The following is a 694-nucleotide window of genomic DNA, read 5'->3' as shown; positions in this document are numbered from 1 at the left end:
TAATGTGTTGTGGATTCTTTCCGATTCATAGGGACCCTGTATATGGTTTCCGAGGCTGTAAATCTTTATGAAAACAGAAAGCATCCATCTTTCTCTGAGCAGCTGGTAGTTTCAAACTGCTGACCTTTCAATTAGCAGCCCAACTCATAATCCACGATGTTATCAGAGTTCCTTCCAATAGCACTGTACCCCATGTTTTATAGGTAAAGAAATTAAAGCCCTGAAAAGTTAGGAAAGCCATCTAAGGTTCACAGATAAAAAGTTGTAGCACGGGGATTAGAATCCAATTGCAAATTTAAAAACTAGTACTCTTGACTATAAGGACACAGAATCTACCCAAAAAAGAAGACACTTCACATCGTCTGTTTTGCCAGCTCTATTTCTAGGGCAGTCAACAGCTATAGGTTTCTACCCTGGATGCATAACAGAATTACCTCAATACTTTTTTAAAATTAAGATCAAGCCCCAACCCCCACCACACCACTAACCTGCTTAACCTACACTCATATATAATTGGTAGTTGTTTTTCCATTCTCCACTTTCTAATTTTTTTCTCCTTTCTCCTTGAGCTCCGTTCTCCCTCCAAAAATATAACACAACACAATGACACCTAGGCCTACCATATGTGCACAGAAAGAAGCAGTTCCTCTGGGGTCTTAAAAACTACTCAACACCCATCTAAGGTGCAACTATT

The sequence above is a fragment of the Chrysochloris asiatica genome, unplaced genomic scaffold (assembly GCF_000296735.1).
Source record: "Chrysochloris asiatica unplaced genomic scaffold, ChrAsi1.0 scaffold00234, whole genome shotgun sequence".
Lineage (NCBI taxonomy): Eukaryota > Metazoa > Chordata > Mammalia > Afrosoricida > Chrysochloridae > Chrysochloris > Chrysochloris asiatica.
This window is presented reverse-complemented; position numbering follows the sequence as displayed.